The sequence below is a fragment of the Carcharodon carcharias genome, chromosome 11, assembly GCF_017639515.1.
Source record: "Carcharodon carcharias isolate sCarCar2 chromosome 11, sCarCar2.pri, whole genome shotgun sequence".
Classification (NCBI taxonomy): domain Eukaryota; kingdom Metazoa; phylum Chordata; class Chondrichthyes; order Lamniformes; family Lamnidae; genus Carcharodon; species Carcharodon carcharias.
In genome coordinates, this window is record NC_054477.1 from 59,326,777 (window position 1) to 59,347,885 (window position 21,109).

Below are 21,109 nucleotides of genomic sequence, written 5' to 3' on the forward strand. Positions count from 1 at the left end.
ACCTAACAAGGAGGGTGGATAAAGGAAACAGTGGATGTGTATTTGGATTCCAAAACGCATCAAATAAGATGCCACATAGAACGTTACTGTACAAGATAACAGCCCATGGTGTTGAGAATAATATATTCACACAGATAGAGGACTGGCTAACAAACAGAAAACAGGGTGTCTGGATAAATGGGTCATTTTCAGGATGACAGACTGTAATTACTGGGGTGCCACAGGGATCAGAGTTGGGGCCTCAAATATTGATAATCTATATTAATAACTTGGATGAAGTGGCTGAGTGTGAGAAAATGATGGACAGAAAGAGATAGGGAATGATGTCGAAGTGATATCAAGGGATGGAACAGGCTTGATGGACCAGTTTCAAAGTAAAATATTACAGATGCTGGAAACCTGAAGTTCCAAGAAGAGTCATACTGGACTCGAATCGTTAACTCTGTTTCTCTCTCCACAGATGTCACCAGACCTGCTGAGCTTTTCCAGCATTTTCTGTTTTTTTTATGATGGGCCAGTTTTCACACTTTATGGTACACTTATATCGTATTTACCAACGGTACAAACTTATTAGATACACAACAGCTGGTGCAAGTTAAACAGCACAATTATATAAAATGCACAAGTTAACTAAATTCACACTTACCGGGACAATATACCAACAAAGTTGCTCCCAGAAGAGGCATGGTACAGTTGCTGAATATTGCCAGGTTGGCTTTGAAAATTTTTATTTTCACTTAGTCTAGCAACACGAAAAATCTGCAAAATCTCGACCAAATAAGTACTGGAAAAAAATAAAACCATGTGTAGATATATCCAAATTCAGAACGGTATACAAAAAAAATTTACCACTGCAATTCAAGTAGATGAAAGTGATTAGAGTTGGTTATATTCAAACACACTATTAATGATCTGTTCATCTTTCAATGTTCAAGGAATATTTTTTTTCATTTTATAATCATTGACAGTTGAAAGGGCAAAGTCCACAAGATGAATTTAACGTACAATTTTACTATGACTACACTTCGTTAACACTAAAAATATCAAAATACTCTCTCCATGTCTATCACTCTACATGTATGTCAAACAAAATATAAAATCCATAAACAAAGTCAAAATACTGCGGATGCTGGAAATCTGGAATAAAAACAGAAAGTGCTGGAAAACTTCGGCAGGTCTGACAGCATCTATGGAGAGAGAAACAGAGTTAACGTTTCGAGTCTAATATGACCCCGAAGGAGCTTGGTTTCCAGCGCTTTGTTTTTATATAAAATCCATATTCAGGAATAGGATTTCAGATGGTCTTGGGAAGATTGTTTTTGGAATTTGGGGTCCAATCAAAACTTCTAAGGATTAATCAACAATTAATATTCACCATGATAAGATATTAAAGTAACCTCACACACAAACTACTGTATTCAAATCAATATAGTCAACTCTAACATTCTATATCTTCACCATATATTGCCTTAATAATGCATCATTTATGTTTGGCCAATTCCTACTGCCCACAGTTTCTTAGTTGCCTGTTTTTGTACGGTACAGTGCTTGCACACATCTCATGCCATAGCTTTATTAATACAAATTTTGGATCCTCTCAACTAAGTGGTAGATGGCGAAGAATGCTGAAAGACTATGGAAGGGATTTGTGAAGCACTATTTAATGATTCATTCATGATGATTATTAATGAGGATACTCCAGATGATTTGAAAGAGGCTAATTTCATGGGCACATTAAAAATAAGTGTTAAAAGATACAATTACAGATCCGTTAGATGTACTTCCATTTATGTAAAGTAATGGAATTGATAAGTAATCTTTACATTCGTCCATGCAACAATAACCTGGTTAACAGCTGTCAGCATGAACTTGGGAGTGGAAGCTCTTTCAAACCAAGCTCCTTTACTTTATTAATGAAGTGTTAACCTAAGTGGACTGTGATTAGCCTCAACTTCCAAAACTTTTAACGAAGACTTAATTAAATATAGTGCTATTCAGATGAATAGATAAGAAAATGTTTGAAAGACAGGAAATGATGAGTATAAGCAGTGAAGTTATCGTGGCATGAGGGGAGTGTAAGGGGAAGTATTGAGTGGGGTTTACTTCAGTTATGAAGATAAATTGGAGACATGAGGACTGTTTTCCTTGGAGAAAAGACAGTTGAGAGGAGATTTAATAAAGGTAGTCAAAATCATGAGGTGTATGAACAAAGTAGATAGGAGTCATCTGTTCCCATTCATGAAAGGATCAAGAATAAGAGGGGACAGATTTGAAGTAATTTGCAAAAGAAGCAAAAGCGATACTAGAAAAATCTTTTTTACGCAGTGAGTGGTTAAGGTCTGAAATGTGCTGCTTGAGTGTGGTGGAGGCAGGATCAATCTATGCATTCAAAAGGGAACTAGACTGTTGTTTGAAAAGGAACAATGTGCAGGGCTATGGGAGAAGATGGGAGAATGGCATTAAGTAAATTGCTCATTTAGAGAGCCAATGCAGACACAATGGACCAAATGGCCTCATTCTGCACTGTAAAAATTCTGAATTCTGAGATTCCGGGTGCCTGAGGGTTAAGTGTTGGGACGACTGTTTTTTCTAATCTACATGTATTACTTTGAATTAGAAACTCAAATTTGCAGATGTAATCAAACTAGAAGCAGCAGCCCATTAACTATAGAATGAATTGGACAAAATAAGTAAGTGGACATAAAAATAGCACATGAAATTGAACATAGGCAAACCAAAAGTAAAACATATAAGAAGAAAAAAGCTACCATGTGTACTCCATAAATGACACTGAAATATCAAAAGGATGAAGCAGAAAGAGACCCAAGAGGCTTAGTGGATTCAATGCTACACATGTTGAGCCAATGCACAGCAGCAATCATCAAATCCAATAGGACATTGCAATGCAATGAAAAATTGTAGAAATCAAGTCATGGAGGTAATGATCTATCATAATTGTGCTATAGTAAGACTGTACCTTGAATGCTGTGTCAAATCTTGCCTGACAAAAAGTCAAACATTTGAGTGCTGGAAACCGTGCAGTAAAAGACCACAAAGCTAACCTCTAGTATAACAATCTCAGTGATGAGGAAATATTCAACAAACTTGGGCTTTCCAGCATGGAAAGGAGCAACTGAGAGGTGATCTTAGAATACACAAGAACAGGAATAGGCCATTTAACTCCTTGAGCCAGTTCCACCATTCAATGAGATTATGGTTGATCTGTGACTTCACTCCATAGACATACTTTTGTCCCATATCCCTTAATATCTCTGGTTAACAGAAATCCATCAATCTCAAACCTAAAATTAACAATTGATCTAGCATTGGTTGTCATTTGCAGAAGAGTTCTATTCTCCTTCCATCCTTTGTGTTTCCTAATTTCATTCCTGAAACATCCGGCTCTAATTTTTAGGCTATGTTTCCTACTTCTTGACTCCGCAACCAGCTGAAGGTGGTTCTGGCTATCCATTCCCCTTAAAAGCTTGAAAACTTCAATCATAGCATTCCTCAATCTTCTAAATTCCAGAGAATACAACTCCAATCAGTGTCATGCTTAAGAACTTGCCTGAGCATGTATTACAGTTTAGACACAGAACCTGCTCAGCCATAATTTAGTCTAGATTGTTTATATTATTTTTACTTTTTTATATTTTTAAAGTTACTTTTAAGTTAGTTCTAAATTTTTTTTTTTCTACACACTAACTGCACCAGCAGTACAACAGTGGATAAAAATTTAAATAAATACTGCCTCAAGTTTATAAGAATATTGAAGGCAAAAAGCAACACTGTCTTAACCCTCTTATCAAATTTCCAACTTTTACACACTGTTTACAATGCACTCTGTTTACCATTCGATCAACCAGAATGTGAAGCGTATGCAAAAACTTAATACAGAAAATTACTTGATTAAACTGTCAAAGGGGGCATGGAAGCAAATTAAGAAAGGCTACTTTTAGGACAAATTGTATTCCACAAAGAATGGGCCAGAATTTACTACATGCAGCAAATTAATGGGCTTTTGCATATCAAGCTGCTTTCAGTTGGACATCTAAATAATGTGACACCCTTTTCAGGGCATCTGGAACTTGTGAGAACAGCGCAAGCAACTAAGTAATGATCAAAGAATCATTAATGAGCAATACAGAGTCTGAACCAGGAAGCTGGAATTAAAACAAAGTATTCAATGTCAAACCAGTTACAGAAAGTGAAACAAAGAGAGAGGAAAAGAGAACAAAAACAAAAATACCTGGAAAAACTCAGCAGGTCTGACAGCATCTGCGGAGAGGAACATAGTTAATGTTTCAAGTCTGTATGACTCTTCAGCAGAACTAAGGAAAAATAAAAAAGAAGTGAAATGTAAGCTGGTTTAAGAGGGTGTGGGAGATAGGTAGAGCTGGAGAGAGGGCCAGTGATAGGTGGAGATAGCCAAAAGATGTCATAGACAAAAGGACAAAGAGGTGCTGACAGTGGTGATATTATCTAAGGAATGTGATAATAGGTGACATTAAGGGTAGAAAGCAGGATGAGCAAGGTAAAGATAGCCCTAGTGGGGGTGGGGTGGGGTGGGGGGAAGGGATCGAAATAGGCTAAAAGGTAGAGATAAAACAATGCATGGAAATACATTTAAAAATAATGGAAATAGGTGGGAAAAGAAAAATCTATATAAATTATTGGAAGAAAGGGGGTGGGGATGGAGGAGAGAGTTCATGATCTAAAATTGTTGAACTCAATATTCAGTCCGGAAGGCTGTGAAGTGCCTAGTTGAAAGATGAGGTGCTGTTCCTCCAGTTTGCGTTGAGCTTCACTGGAATAATGCAGCAGGCCAAGAACAGACATGTGGGCATGAGAGCAGGGTGGAGTGTTGAAATGGCAAGCAACAGGGAGGTCTGGGTCATGCTTGCGGACAGACCGAAGGTGTTCCGCAAAGCGGTCACCCGGTCTGCGTTTGGTCTCTCCAATGTAGAGGAAACTGCATTGGGAGCAGCGAATGCAATAGACTAAATTGAGGGAAGTGCAAGTGAAATGCTGCTTCACTTGAAAGGAGTGTTTGGGCCCTTGGACGTTGAGGAGAGGGGAAATAAAGGGGCAGGTATTGCACCTTCTGCAGTTGCATGGGAAGGTGCCGTGGGAGGGGGTTGAGGTGTAGGGGGTGATGGAGGAGTGGACCAGGATGTCCTGGAGGGAACGATCCCTGCGGAATGCCGCCGGGGGGGTGAAGAGAGGAAAAGTGAGTTTGCATTAGGTTAGAGAGTGGAAGAGAGAAATAAAAAACAGAAATAGAAAGTAAAAAAAGTTTAATTCTTCAAAAAAATCTCCAATAATTAAAAGCTGAAGGAACGAGACTCAATTGTAAAAGTTAATTTTCAGCACCAAACAGACTATTTGGCAGTAATTAAAACTTATATATTGTTAAAAGTGTGCTTAGAATGGAACAAAAAAAGCATTAATTTCCTTTGGCGAGTTTTGTCTATTTTTAGAATGGTGGCACAGGAACTATACACCATTCATTACATTTGAATGGAGGGCCTCATGAGTGATGCTGTTTTGCAAAACTTATGTAGAAACATCTCAGCAACTTCCAGATTTTCATGTTTAACTGTGCACATGTGCTCGCCTTAATTTGCTGCCCAATTTGTGTTAATTATTGATGAATGGTGTTCGCCTCACTGTTATTTTCACAGCAAATTCTGGCCCAATATGTCAGAATAAATTTTTATAAAGAATAGTGAGGCAAAACCCTAAGGATCATTTAAGAAACAACTGGATGTTACAGTGGGATGACTTTAGAATCTTTCTGGATGGATGAGTAAAAGTAGGTCAAAAAGCCTTCTTCAAAGGATCTATTAGGGACAGTTCAAAGAGAAGCTGGAGAGACTTTCACTCTGAATTTATTTTCAGAGAAAAGACTAAGGCCGGAATTTTCCGGCCCCGTTGGCGTCAGGCATCATAGTGGGCAGGGGGAAACAATATGGCAAGAGAGCCAAAAATCGGTTTCGTGCCTTTGAGAGACCATTTTGCAATTGTCTGCTCCACCCATTAATGGCGGGCAGCGCTTCCCGTTGGGAACCTAATTTCAATATGTCAGCATCTCATTATAAGCACTGCTCACCAGAATCATCCCCCTACACTGGATCATCAAGGCATGCATATTTCGCAACTGTATATAAGCGACGTGCACCTGGTGAGCTGCACTTCGCTCGGGATTTTGAGGTTTGTTTGCCCACCTTGCTTCAGGAAGCACTTGCAGTCATCAGCACCAGGCTTCACAGGCAGCATCACATCACTTTTAGGGGGGCTCACAGGAAGGCCTCTACCCACCAGGTTAGCCTTAAGGCAGAGTGGTTTATCAATAGCTGCAGGGCTAGGGTTTGCTGGGGAAGGGGGAGAAGTTGCCTCATGCAAGGGAAGAGGCTACAGAGCAACGGCTGTACTGGGGAAGGTTTTATCCAGGGTATGTGGGGCACATGTTGATTTGTGCAAGTGGCCTCAAGATGGTGAGGGCGGAGGGGGCAGTCTTCAGAGGAGATGAGGCCAGATAGAGTTGTGAGGGTGTGTGAGAAAGAAAGTAAGCGGTGATGTCCCTTGAGCTGGCAGTTAGTGAAATGCCAGTGAATATATGATGGCCTTGTGAGTGTGAGAGTTTAGAGTGATAAGATGGTTGCCTTACACTGGTGGCACGGATGAGATCATTCATCCATTTTCTGCACTGGGTAGCTGACCTCTGTGTGCAGCATTGGCACTGACCAACTCTGCCACCGCCTCCCAAGCCAGAATGGAGAGACTGATTACCCTCGTTCTGGTTGCAGGAGGCCAAAGGACATCGTGGTGGGCCTTCACAGCATCCAGAAGGCATCCCAGGGATGTGTCACTGAATCAGGGGCCTGAACTGTTCTGGGATTTTGGGGTCATGTCTTGACCAGAAGAGTCCTGGACTGCAAGCATTGTGTGTGTGCGGCTCCAGTTTAAGTATGCGCCCTGCGTGAGGAATTGGCAAGGTAAAGGCGTGGCGGGCAAATCGGAGCCACCCACCAGTGAGATGGCATGTTTCCTGCAGTTGCATAATTAATGAGGTGGGAATGGGACGATATGGCGTGCAAACCAGCGATTGAGGCCGGCAGATAAAATGACTTTTTTCCCACCCGCTACTGCACTTAGGGCAGAATTGTTCCAGATTTGCACAAAGGAATTTCCAAATGACAGGATGAGTAGAATGGATATGAGGTTATTTGACTTGAAACCTCATTGCAAGAAAGGATAAAATTAGCAAGCTTCAGGTTGCTCTGGAGATTAAAATAGTTTCCCTCTACTATGAAATAGACTCCCAGCTAAAGCAAGTGATGTAGGTGTTAATTAACCTGCACAAAAGTGGGATGAATATATATTTTGGAATAGAATTGCAAATTATAAGGAAATATAATAGACTGGGATGGTCAAATACTGTATGAAAGAAGATTGTTCAAGAGATATTGGGATGGTTTATGAATAATCACTGTGGAATGCAAGTTGTTAGAGGTGAATTGGTTTTGAAAAAAAATTCTTAGAAAATAAACCACTCTAATATTATATTAAATAGGACTTTACCTTTGATTGGTGTTCAATAACTGATTTTTGACATGCAGAAATTCATCACTATTCGCATCAGCATATTCAACTTGACATCTGAGCATGATATTTAGTAAGTGATGAAGGTACAGGGGTCCATGATGTAGCCTCACTTGCATTAACGACATCCCTTACCAGCTGAAACAAAAAAAATGTGCATCTTCTACCTTCTGGACTCAGGGTCATATCTGCATATTTTTACCTTGGTTTGTTTTATATATATTGACATAAACAAGTAAGCACACAAATCTTATACTTTGATGCTTTTTGGTCTGTCCCATGTGATTGGGCAGACTAAATTCTTTATCTTGGCTTTCCTACTGGCAAAAGTATTTAGCAGAGAATAGCATTTATGCAGAGGGAAAAATATCAACAGCTATCCCACTAAAATTGTGGTATTTGTTAAGTTAAATAGCCTCAAAATTGTATTGTGGATATAAATGCTTACTGAGTTTATCTGTCATACTTCATTTTATATTTTTTCTGTGAAGCACCTTGGGATGCTTTATTATGTTAAAGGTGCTACATAAATAAGAAGCCATTATCATTATTGTTTGTTGTTGAAATTTCCTTCTCTGCTGTTTTGGGATGTTAACCATGCATCCATTCACTAATAGCACATAATTGCAATGACTTTCTTTTTTGTCTCATTCTAAGGGTTTGCCCAAACCCCCTTATTTCATAGATAAGAGCAACCTATTCAAAAGCCTCGGATAGTGTTATTTGAACTTCCTTAGGTAGCATCTTCTGACTTTTTCTTGTTCCCTCTGTTCAGTACCCAGATACTTTTCTTGATAACAATGCTGAAATTGGCAATTAACTAAGTGACAATCACAGGTGCAAGACCGAATCTGCTATTCCATAGTGCTGCTCCACGCTGATGGAAACAATAATGGTTCTATGTGGGTGTCTCCATTAAAAACATCAATGTGTGATATTTGTGGTATAGTATCAAAACGTTTAAACACTGAACCAACCTTACTTGTTAATGGTTTATTTCATGAATTGCTAACTCCAAAATTCATATGTCAGGGTAATATAAGCACAGTAGAAATTTTGCTGGGGCTTATGTACAAAAAATGGTAATTACCTGACAGAGATCTTGTTTCTCTGATATCTTTCTTTTGGTAATTATAGAGTTAATCTCAGGTTTGATTAGCAAGGTGGAATAGAATTGGGACATTAAATCTCAATGTTTTTCCATCAATTTTATCATTGATAGCTTTTTTCACCTGCAGGAGGATTCCTTCTGCCCTGGTTATCTGAAAGTATCAAACAATAATGAAAAGACTTTAATCTGCTTTGTAAAATATTAACTGAAATATAATACACATTTTTTTCAAAGAACTTTAGATACTGGGTTTGTCTTGGCTTCATCACATTCTTCTCTTCAATTTTTCCCTCTGATTCACTTTTAACTTCTAAGTGCCAGTTTAGTTCAATTGGTGGCATTCTCACCTCTGAGTGATACTTGAAACCACAATCTTCTAATTCGAAGACATGAGTATTATTCACTCATACTTAAATTACTGAAAAAGTGTTAGAAAAACACTCAACCAAGACTCTTATCAAAGTATTCTATTGGATCAAGTAGATATAAAAGATCTGACCCCACAATTTGAAGACTAGAGTGTTCTTCTGGTGTCCTAGCCAACATTCCTCTGATGGAATATATAATTAGTGTGCCTACGAAAGACTAGGCGGGGGTCAGATGATCCCATGTGATTATTCCAGTAAGACTGAATATACCAGGAAGTTTTCTATGTTCAATCCCTGGATCTTGCTACATTTGCCTAGATATTGTGCATTGAAAGGACGTGCCCTAGTTTATAGGGGAAATGAGATCTGTTTACAGGTTCATGTCAATGACCACTCTTAAGTATATCTAATGTAAAAACTAAAAAACACAAAGACCAACTATTGTGCTTCACTTCTGTCCCTAACTGTGATTAGCTCTTGGTTGTACAACTCAAAAGTCATATCACGAAGTGCACTTATCCAGTGAGTTATGTTCTAATGGGTCCTGAAAAGCAAAACAAAAATGTATCTTACATCATTGGGTGTGATGGAGGTTGGACTGATCAACTGATCTTCTAAATGGCCCAAACTATTTCAACGAAAACTCCAACTTCATTCGAGATTGTGCTGGTATTCAGGGCTCCCTTGATTATAAGCTGTTGTCAGGTAAAACACAAAATGAATGAGAATAGTCACCCACTGAAGGAGTAAAGAGAAAGCAGGAAGCTTGCTTATTATATCAATCTAGAAAATATAATAAATGATAGTCACAGAGATTCCAAAAGAAAAGGTCATGTTTGATTAACCTTATTGAATTCTTAGAAGTATTAGAAGGGGTAGGCAAGGACAATGCAGTAGACGTAATATATTTGGATTTTCAAAAGGCTTTCAGTAAGGTACCACATAGTTGGTTCATGACTAAGGTCCTAGCACACGGAGTCAGGGAACAAGAAGCTAAATAACTAGTAAACTTGCTTTAAAACCAAAAAAACAGGATTAAATATAGTCACTCAGAGAGGGGTAGATGGGAGGTCATGTTCCACAGGGATCGGTGCTGGGACTACTGTTATTCACTATTTAGATAAACTATTTTGATTTGGGAATCACAAGTACAATATAAAAATTTGATGAAGACACCTGAGTTTGGTGGGGGTGGGGGGCGGAAAAACGAGAGGTATGGTTAATACTATGAAGACTACAACAAAATACAGGAAAACATTAGTAAACTTGCTGAATGGGTATATAATTGACAAACAAATATCTATACAAATAAATTTGAGGGGATGAATTTGGTAGGAAGATTAAGGCGGCCATATACTCTTTGGAAAATAATAGTCTAAATTGGGTAATGGAGCAAAAGGGCTTTGGATACAGATTCACAAAGGATAAACTAGGGATGCAGATTACAAGGTGATTGGAAAAAAAGCAAAGAAAGTACTTTGTAGGTAAGGTCAAAAGCATAGATGTATTTAAGGGGAAGCTGGATAAAGTAATGAGAAAGAAAGAATTATAACGTTGTTTTGATAGGTTTGGATGTAAAGAGGCAAGATGAAGCTTGTGCCAAACATATAAACCAGCAAAGACATTCTGGGCCGAATGGCTTACTTCTGCGCTGTAAATTTTATGTATTTGTCACTAGTGGGCATTATGGAACTGCACATGCATTTGAAACTCTGATCCTTGATATGTTGCAGTACTCATTACCCCACTTAGACTGTTGTTTTCCAAAAAGTATATGGCCTTCTTAATCTTCCTACCAGTACTCAGCCTATAGTGATTATTCCTGGTATTGTATACCTTTACCAACTGAAGTAAACAAAGTCTTCCCAAAGATCACACAGAGATTCTATCAACATATGTTGTTGATGGGGCTGAGGAGAAAAGGAAACCCAAATGACAAGTTAGGCTAAAAGGCTATCCCATACCAGGTAACAACTTTTTTTCCCTCAATTACCTCTTCTGTTTCTGACCTGACTCATACAGAAGTATTTTCTGTCCAGTTTGGAAGGGGGCAACTGTTCTTTGGTCCATCTCTCAAGTGCCTGCTTTTGAAATTTGGTTGCAGAGCAGGTTGTTCCAACATGGGTGTATTACATATAATTTTACAAAATAGAAATAGGCCATTCTGTGTCAGCTCTTTGAAAGAACAATTCACTAGGTTGGTTCCGCTAGCCTTTCCCCATATCCATTTTCCCCAAATATTTATCTACCTTTTCTTAAAAAAAGATATTGTGGATTGTACTTATGTCAATTTCTAGTAAAATTCCATGTCTGTACAACTCTACACAAAGTAATTTCTCCTAGCCTCTTTGTTCTTTTGGTTATGAATTTAAACTTTTGCCATGAAGTGGGAATAGTTTTTCTCCACAGACTTAAAGTTCTCCTATCAAAGCTTCATTTAAACTTTGCTGTTCTAATGTAAAAAGATACAGTTTCTGTTCTAATGTAAAAAGATACAGTTTCTCTAATCTCACCTAATAATGAAAGCCTTTCATTTCCAAACCACTTTGGTGAATTTCTTTTTTGTCTTATCCATTGCTTTGACATTCCTTTTTCTTAATGTAGTGCAGCCAAACTTGGGCTCAATGTTCTAACTGGAGCTTAATAAGTGGATTTGTGAGTTTAGCATAACATTTTTGCTTTTGTACACTGTGCCTCTATTTATAAATTCTAGAATCAAATAGTTTTGACAGCAAATTTACTCATTGGCTGGTATATTTTTAAAAATAGCTTAAGACAACATTGAGATAAATTATTAAACAGTGCCTATCCCATAAGACCATAAGACGTAGGAGCAGAAGTAGGCCATTTGGCCCATCGAGTCTGCTCCGCCATTCAATGAGATCATGGCTGATCTGATAATCCTCGACTCCACTTTCCTGCCTTTTCCTCATAACCCTTGATTCCCTTACTGATTAAAAATCTACCTATCTCAGCCTTGAATATACTTAACGACCCAGCCTCTATAGCCCTCTGCAGTAAAGAATTTAATTGATTCACTATCCTCTGAGAGAAGAAATTCCTCCTCATCTCTGTCTTAAATGGGCAACCCCTTACACTGAGATTATGGCCTCTGGTTCTAGACTCCCCAACAAGGGGAAACAACCTCTCAGCATCTATCCTGTCAAGCCCCCTAAGAATCTTATATGTTTCAATAAAGTCGCCTCTCATTTTTCTAAACTTCAATGAGTACAGGCCCAACCTACTCAACCTCTCCTCATAAGAAGATCCCTCCATACCCAGGATCAACCTAGTAAATCTTCTCTGGACTGCCTCCAATGCCAGTATATCTTTCCTTAGATAAGGGGACAAAAACTATTCACAGTATCTAGGTGTGGTCTATCTGGTGCCTTGTATAATTTTAGTAAGACTTCCCTATTTTTATACTCCATTTGCTTTGACATAAAAACCAACATTCCATTTGCCTTCCCTATTACCTGCTGAACTTGTATGCTAGCTTTTTGGTGTTCAGGCATGAGGACCCCCAAATCCCTCTGTGCTGCAGCTTTCTGTGGTCTTTCTCCATTTAAGTAATATTCAGCTCCTCTATTCTTCCTGCCAAAGTGCATAACCTCACAGTTTCCCAAGTTATATTCTATCTGCCAAGTTTTTGTCCACTCACTTAACCTGTCTATATCCCTCTGTAGACTCTTTATGTCATCGTCACCACTTCCCCTGTTAAGTATTAATATTTTTACCCAATTCCATTACTTTATCAGATTGAAACATAGAAATAAATGAATAGTCCAGTTGGGGGGAGGGGGGGCGGTGATGGGGAGGAGGTGTATTTTAAATCATCAGGAAATACTAGTATGATACTGTTCAATGTTTTAAATGGTGAATTTCCTCAGAACTTTTTCCACTCACTGCCATTATGTGCAAAAAAATGCATTAATGCATATAAATAAGTTTTCTGCTGAACTTATGGCAGTGGAGTGGGAGAAGGCCCAAGGAAATTCACTTCCATTTTTCACACTCCACTGTTTTAGACTGTTTTTGGGCCATCACAAATTCCAGACATGTAAGGTCTTGTAACTGCACCGCCAGCCTAATCCATTATGCTTACAGTACTTAGTTTCTTCTTTCACAGCATCTGTACAGTAAAGGTAAAATACCAGCTCAATTCTCACTTAAAATGAGTCCTTTATTATACAAATTCCAGAAGAATGCAGTCAACATTATTAGCTGTATTAGAATTCCAGCAGTAGCATTATATACAAATGGTCAGATGTGAACAACAACATTCCAGCATTTTTTGTTTTTGTAACAGATGAAGAGGTATGGTTTGCTGCAATAAATCAGACTGAGATCTGCAAATTATTCATCTTATTTTTAGATCAGTGCAATCAGACATATATTATTTTGTATTTCGCAGCCTTTAGATCAAACTGTGGCCAAACTGCTAAACTGTGTATGTGCATTACTGTGCAGCAACCAGGAAGATTCCAAGTAGGCCTTATTCCATTTAAATACTGAATGCACCTGGACATGCAAAAATATTTTAAAGGGTGTGCACATGGATGTGCTTGGCTAGCTTTTTTCAATAAGTCTTAAAGAAAACAGTGTTTTAGAAGAGATTTGAATTCGTAGGCTCTCACAGCAAAGAGGTCATTTGGTCACTTGGGTCTTTGCCAGCTCTTTGAAAATTCAGCCAATTCCTTTGCTCCTTCCCCATAGCGCTGCAAATTTTCCCTTTTTAAGTATATAATCAGGATAGGCTTCACTTGAACCATGCTGAGATCAGTGTCCTGGCGAATCGAATAACTAGGGCTGTAGAGAGGGCTTTAAACTAAATGGGGAAGCAGGGGGAGGGTTCTGGAGAGGGGATACGTAGACTAACAAAGCAAAAGGATATGGCAGCACTGCAGGGCAGCTATTTAAGTAATGATACCCAGAGTGTGACAGGAAGGGACAGAGTGTACAAACAAAAACACAGCAGCAAATAGGGTCAAAGGGGGAAAAAATGGTAAAAAGGCAAAATTAATGGCTCTTTACTTAAATTTATGTAGTATTCGGAACAAAATAAACAAATTAACAGCACAAACAGGGGTTAATTGATATGATCTTATAGCCATTACAGAGATGTGATTACAAGGAGATCAAAGCTGGGAACTAAATATTCAGGCGTATGTGACTTTTTGAAAGGACAGGTAGGAAGGAAAGGGTGGTGGGGTAGCTTTATTAGTATGGGATGGAATAAGTTTGATAGCAAGAAATGATCTTGGATCGGAAGATGTAGAATCCATATGGGTGGAGGTCAGAATTAACAAGAGGAAGAAGATACTGGTGGGAGTAGTCTATAGGCCCCCGAACAGTAGCTATACTGTAGGACCGAGAATAAATCAGGAGATAATGAGGGCATGTAAAAAAGGCAGTACATTAATCATGGGTGACTTTAATCTTCATGTAGATTGAAAAAATCAAACTGGCAGAAGTAAACACGAGCAATAATTCATAGAGTGTATTTGGGACAGTTTCCTAGAACAATATGTTGTGGATCCAACCAGGGATCAGGCTATTTTGGACCTGGCAATGTGTAATGAGTGAAAGATCCCATAGGAAACAGTGACCATAACATAGTAGAATTCAGCATTCAGTTTGAGAGCGAGAAACCTGGGTTGTAAACAACTGTGCTAAACTTAAATAAGGGTAATTACAAAGGAATGAGGACAGAGTTGGCTGGAGTGGACTGGGAAAGGAGTTTAGCAGAAAAGATGGTTGAAAAACAATGGCAGACATTTAAGAAAATAATTCATGACTCAGAACAAAGGTATTTCTCAGCGAGAAAGAAGGATTCTAGAAAGGGGGTAAACCAACCGTGGTTAACCAAGAAAGTTAAGGATAGTATCAAATTGAAAGAAAAAACATACAACGTGGCAAAGATTAATGATAAGCCAGACGATTGGGAAAGTTTTAAAAACCAACAAAAGATGACCAAAAAATAATAAAGAGGGAGAAAATAAACTTTGAGGGTAAACTAGCAAGTAATATAAAAACGGACAGTAAGGGATTTTTTAAATATATAAAAAGGAAGAGAGAGGCCAAAGTGAACACAGGCCCCTTAGAGAATGAGGCTGGGGTAATAATTATGGGGAACTAGGAAACAGCAGAGGAGTTGAATAAATACTTTGCGTCAGTCTTCACAGTAGAAGACACTAATAGCATCCCAAAAATACTAAATAATCAAGGGGCAAAAGGATGGGGGTGTTGGGGGAAGAAAATAAATACAATGCTATCACTAGAAAAAAAGTACTAGGGAAACTAATAGGGCTAAAGGCTGCTAAGTCCTCTGGAACCTGATGGATCACATCCTAGGATATTAAAGGAAGTAGCTACACAAATAATGGATGCACTGGTAGTAATCTTCCAAGAATCCTTAGTTTCTGGATAAGTCCTAGAAGATTGGAAAACTGTCAATGTAACACCCTTATTCAAAAAGAGAGGGGGACAAAAAACAGGTAACTATAGGCCAGTTAGCTTAACATCCATCATTGAGAAAATGTCAGTCAATTATAAAGGATTTAATAGCAAAGCATTTAGAAAAGCATAATATAATCAAGCAGAGTCAACATGGCTTCATGAAAGGGAACTCATGCCTGACAAATTAGAATTCTTTCTAAGAAGCGATGTAACTAGCAAGATAGATATAGGGGAACCAGTCGATGTAATATATTTGGATTTCCAAAAGGCGTTCGATAAGGCTACTTAATAAGATAAGAGCCCATGGTGTTGGGGTAGTATATTAGCATGGATAGAGGATTGGCTAACTAATTGAAGACAGAGAGTTGGGATAAGGGGGGCATTTTCAGGATGGCAACCTGTAACTCGTGGAGTGCCATAGGGATCAGCGCTGGGGTCGCAATTATTTACAATATATATTAATGACTTAGATGAGGGAAGTAAAAGTAGTATTGCGAGGTTTGCAGATGACACAAAAACTGGTGAGAAGGCAAGCGGTGAGGATGACACGAAAAGTCTACAGAGGGGTATAGACAGATTAAGTGAGTGGGCAAAAACTTGGCAGATGGAATATAACTTGGGAAAATGTGAGGTTATGCACTTTGGCAGGAAGAATAGGGGAGCTGAACATTACTTAAATGGAGAAAGACCACAGAAAGCTGGAGCACAAAGGGATTTTGGGGTCCTCATGCATGAACCCCAAAAGGTTAGCATACAAGTTCAGCAGGTAGTAGGGAAGGCAAATGGAATGTTATTTCAAAGGGAATGGAGTATAAAAATAAGGAAGTCTTGCTAAAATTATACAAGGCATTAGTTAGACCGCACCTAGAATACTGTGAACAGTTTTTGTCCCCTTATCTAAGGAAAGATATACTGGCATTGGAGGCAGTCCAGAGAAGGTTCACTAGGGTTGATCCAGGGTAGGGAGGGATTTTCCTATGAGGAGAGGTTGAGTCGGTTGGGTCTGTACTCATTGTTTAGAAGAATGAGAGGCGACCTTATTGAAACATATAAGATTCTTAGGGGGCTTGACAGGATAGATGCTGAGAGGTTGTTTCCCTCTGTGGGAGAGTCGAGGACCAGAAGTTATAATCTCAGTGTAAGGGGTTGCCCATTTAAGACAGAGATGAGGAGGAATTTCTTCTCTGTAGCACTGTTAATCAAAGAGGTCATTGGTGCCATTGTTAGAGATGATCTTGGTTCAGAAGATCAGGATGTAGAATTGGTTTGGGTGGAGATGAGACATAGTAGGGGGGAAAAGTCATTAGTGGGAGTGGTCTACAGGCCTCCTAACAGTAGCCCCAGTGTAGGGCAAAGTATTGAAGAGAAAATATTGGGTGCTTGGGATGGCAATAATCATGGGTAATTTTAATCTACACATAAACTGGAAAAATCAGATTGGCAGTAGTCACCTGGATGTGAAGTTCTTACAATACTTTCGAGATAGTTTCTTAGAGCAGCATATTTAAACAGTACTGTTTTCCTCTTATCACTGTCCATAAACAAAATGTGTTTTCAATTAGTTTGTTTTAAAGAATAAGTGGTGGTGTATTTTTATGTGATCCAATTTTACTAATAATCCACAGCAAACTCGAATTAGGATTAATTCAGACGGGTACTTTATTTCACACATTCAAAATCCATGCATTCATGCAGTAAAGGCGGATAAAGAGAAGGAGGTTAACAGTACAAGGACCACAGAAAAACTGAACATTGGTTCACGTGAATTCCAGAGTCCCAAAGTCAGAGTCCAATGAGGAATTCTTTCTCGTAGGCGTTTGAAGTTCAGTGTTGTAAGATTCGCTCTTCAGGTGGTGTTGCTGTCACAAGATGAAGCAAGCACACACAGATTGGGTCGGCCCTATAGGTGATGGTACAAAATCTTCCAGCAGAATCTGGTTAGATTAGTTGTCCTGGCTGGAGAGAGCCGGCTATGTGGCTTGCCAGTTGGATGGCAAAATAGCAAAGTGGGTGTGCAGCCCAGAACCGTAATATTAAAGTACTCCAAGGGCTACAGTCTTGGGTCATGTGACCTTCCTCCTCCACAATGACTTCAAAAGGGATGTTTATCCCACATCTGCAATTGGCTTTGTTTTCAAGACTGATAATGTCTCAACCATTATGGGTTTTAAGGGGTGACGTTTACGTTGAGGATCTGGCATTTGGGAAGTCGCTGTCTCTGTAGACCCACTGACTTCACATGCCAGGTCGGCTTATCAATCGCAAATGGCATTCCTGTAGCTCCCTTTGAAATGGTTTCAACAGTCCCAGGTTGTCTGTTTTTTGCTCCTTAGGCATAACAAGGTGTGACATTCCGGAAATTGAGATGAGAATTCTTTTGTTCTGGAGACTGCTAGGGATAACTCTCAGACAGAGAGTCTTAATTGTCTTTATTCAGCAGAAAATTCCAGTTTAAAAATATGAGATAGCAATAAGTATAAGGTTTTTACATATATAGTGTTGGGTTTCTGTTCCATGTCGGCAGAACCTAACAAATACACCTCAGCAGTCACCTTCCCTGGCTGCCTCTACCATATAAATGCCCTTGGGTCCTATATCACTTTGGCTTTAATTTAAAGACAGTGCTGATCGTTTTGAAATCCTATATGCCATTCTATGGAAAAAAAATCAGAAAGATCTACATCCATATTTAAAGAAGAGACATTTTTTTGAAACTGAGAATATATTGACTCAGATTTAGAAACGTCGGTGAAATTTTAGACATTTGATAAAGTTCCTCATGAGAGACTATTAACTAAAGTTGAAGGTCTTGGAATTGAAAGCAAATTATTGATCTGATTTGGAAATTGGCTCAGCAGAAGGAGAGAGAGAGCAGGGACAATGGACAGGCACTCTAATTAGTAGGATGTTAGTAGGATCCCTGTCGGGGTCTCGACAGTTCACTGTGTTCATTAACAACTTTGATAATGGGATAGAAAGCCACGTATCCAAATTTGCTGATAATATTAGGATACATAACCTGAGGTATAGAACATGAGTCTTAGGAAGATAATAGTGAGCTTGAACAGACCCATGATTCAATCTCTACATATACAGTTCATTCAGTTCCGGTTACCATACTACAGAAATGTCAACCTGGCATTGAGACGGATATAGAGATAAGTAGGGAAGAAAGGTATATATTATACCAGATTTGGGCATCTGAGCCACTAAGGGAGACTGAGGAAATGTTTACATCAGAGACAAAAGGCCATTGGAGACCTTTTTGAATTGGTTATGATTTTAGAAGTATATGCAAACAGCAATAATAAATTATTGGACAGAGCCATCAACTTTGCAAACAGGGAGTACTAATTCACACAGAAGTGCTTGGAATGGACCACCCAAGAAGCTAGGAGAGGCGGATAATGCAAGCAAATTCAACAGGGAGCTAAGACTTTTCTTTGGCAAAAGAAGCGACTGGAAGGCATTTTCTGAATTTTGGGATTTGCCAGATGGAATACTAAAATCTTTTCCTGACCATACATATTTGTATTAAGTAAGATATAATACTGCTTTAAGTACCTTTTTCACCATGCAGTACTGATACATGCTTTACAAAAGCATATTGCTATATGTCATAACGTTCAGGAGAAAGTCCATATTCTTAGAATGTAAACACTATACTGACCTGTTGCAACTTCTCAGAAGTTAAGTGCAGCACAGCAGACAGATCATTAATTTTCACTGTGAATTCCTTTGCCACTAGTTTCTTTTTGCACCAGTCATAGGCTTCTTCAGCTTCCTCAGCAATTGAGGTGAAAACGAACTGTTTCTGTTGCTGCTGGCTCTAGTGTATACAAATTAATTTTTAAAATTTTATAAAACAGATGTAATTCCCCACATTTATGTCAATAAGATTTAATTACTTCATCTATTGCTTAGTTCACAGATTCGACCTACAGTAGAAAACCAATAAGACATTTCATGAAGTAGATAATGTCATAGTACATATAGCAAAACATCTGATAAATATCATTTAAATTAGGTAAAAAGTTGTACAAAACTAAGTTTAAAAGAATGGTTTGAAAATGAAAAAAAGTCAATGTCAATATAACAACCCCCAGAGGTCTCATACTTTGTGAGTTTCTCTCTGGGTAGATTTAAATTGGTTTGTAGTTATTATTCAAAAGACAGCAGTAATTCTTTCCCCTCCATTCTTCTTCAAACATTTCCCTGCAGTCACTGCTTAAAATTCACATAGTTCACTCATGAAAAGTGTGTCAGAGTGAGGATGATTGATTGCCTCACAACAACCCATCATTTAAAAGGGGAGGTTTTTTTGATGATATCAGCTTTATTTTATTACACCTCTATGATGCAATTTTTCTGTTTTGAAGATGCAATATAAATTCAAGTTCCTACCATTATCTAAAAAGTGAATATTATTCCCAGTGGGCAATATCTTGAACATAAAATTAGGTATGATTATTTCAGTATTATTTTTAAAAACTTCAGCAGTGCATCTCTTAATCATGATGGGAAATCAACACATGCTCCTCTGGTGAACAATGTTTCAGGGGCTACCAGGGTAGGAACACAAAATACTAGGTTTGTTTTTGCTAAGAGTTAGTGCTTTGTAACAACCCAGAACCTAATCTGGATGTGTCTCTGGCTGGAATATGAACATCTAGTTAATAATAGCTAATTATTAGTTTGTGTAGTTCTAGACTGATCTCTAGGTTGGTTTAAAATGCCAAAATACCAATGGGATAGTTCCATAATTTGCATTATTGGAGCACATCAAGATACAGAGACCCAAAATGGTAGGTCCATATGGAGAAATATTCTGATCAACTAACAATATCTCTTAACACACAGAACACATGATGCTGATTTTCATTTTGAGTTTAGGGACCATTTTGTATTGCAAATATTTATTCACTCCATAAATTCACATAGCACTTCCTGATGATTGATCAAGATTGAATGAGTGGCGAGCTGTAAAATCTATAGCAAACCTACAGCAAAACCTAGTCATTTACATTAATTACTAAAGTAAATTCCTTCTGGCAAGAAGTTTCTTTTCATTCATTCGTGGGTCGTAAAAGCTACTGTTAAGCCCAGCATTTATTGCCCATCCCTAATTGTCCTTGAAAAGGTGGTAGTGAGCCACTTCTTGAAACACTGCAGAAGTTGATTTTTTCCTGCTACAATTTTGACACATGTTAACAACCTGATCTTTGGTGTACAGGGCATATTTTCAAGGGTTGCAGATGACTGAGAACTTCAAGAAGTGCTATGTGAATTTATGGAGTGAATAAATATTTGCAATATTTGAGAGCTATGAGACTGAACAAGTCAATAAACTCTCTCAATAAAGAAAAGCTCTGTGTCTTGGTTTCTGCTTCATCAACTGGCTTGGATTCTGTTAACAACTTGGACTGCCTCAACGACTGCTCACCCCTCGATGGTTTAATCTCTCTTCCGGAGGCCGCTTTCCACAGGATTCACAATGCTGCACTCCTGCCTCTAATTACCAGCATACTTCCAACTCTTTCACACACCGCTAGCTTCACTAAGCTAG

General features: G+C 38.5%; 1 protein-coding gene across 6 annotated transcripts in view; it reads right to left on the reverse strand.

Annotated features, from left to right (window-relative positions):
• The window catches only part of LOC121284472 (protein mono-ADP-ribosyltransferase PARP4-like), a 148,472-nt gene that overhangs the window by 107,159 nt on the left and 20,204 nt on the right, over positions 1-21,109 (reverse strand). For all 6 annotated transcript variants that reach the window (XR_005944482.1, XM_041199971.1, XM_041199970.1 and 3 more), the window contains 5 exons: positions 19,214-19,372; positions 9,658-9,779; positions 8,696-8,867; positions 7,585-7,743; positions 647-784 (listed from right to left, as the gene is read on the reverse strand). The gene's annotated coding sequence lies outside the window, so the exon portion shown is untranslated. The remainder of the gene's footprint in view (positions 1-646; positions 785-7,584; positions 7,744-8,695; positions 8,868-9,657; positions 9,780-19,213; positions 19,373-21,109) is intronic.